The sequence below is a fragment of the Physeter macrocephalus genome, chromosome 4 (genome assembly GCF_002837175.3).
Source record: "Physeter macrocephalus isolate SW-GA chromosome 4, ASM283717v5, whole genome shotgun sequence".
Taxonomy (NCBI): Eukaryota; Metazoa; Chordata; class Mammalia; order Artiodactyla; family Physeteridae; genus Physeter; species Physeter macrocephalus.
Genome location: NC_041217.1, coordinates 139,101,070 through 139,101,594, shown reverse-complemented (window position 1 = coordinate 139,101,594; position 525 = coordinate 139,101,070).

Sequence of the window (525 nt, the reverse complement as noted above, 5' to 3'; positions counted from 1 at the left end):
AGGACAGGAATAAAGATGCAGTTGTAGAGAATGGACTTGAGGGCACGGGGAGGGGGAAGGGTAAGCTGGGATGAAGTGAGAGAGTGGCATGGACATATATACACTACGAAATGTAAAATAGATAGCTAGTGGGAAGCAGCCGCATAGCACAGGGAGATCAGCTCAGTGCTTTGTGACCACCTAGAGGGGTGGGCTATCCCACATAGGGAGGGTGGGAGGGAGACACAAGAGGGAGGAGATATGGGGATATATGTATATGTATAACTGATTCACTTCGTTATAAAACAGAAACACCATTGTAAAGCAATTATACTCCAATAAAGATGTTAAAAAAAAAGAAATAAAGAAAATAGAAACAGACCCATAATAGAGACAATAAGCAAAGCCAATTTTGTTTATTGAAGAGATAGATGAAAGAAAAAGTAAATACACATTACCAAAATCACGTATGAAAAAATGAATACCTTACGAGTCTACTCTTACTGAAAATAAAATATGATGAATAGCTGTAAAAAAAAGAGTATC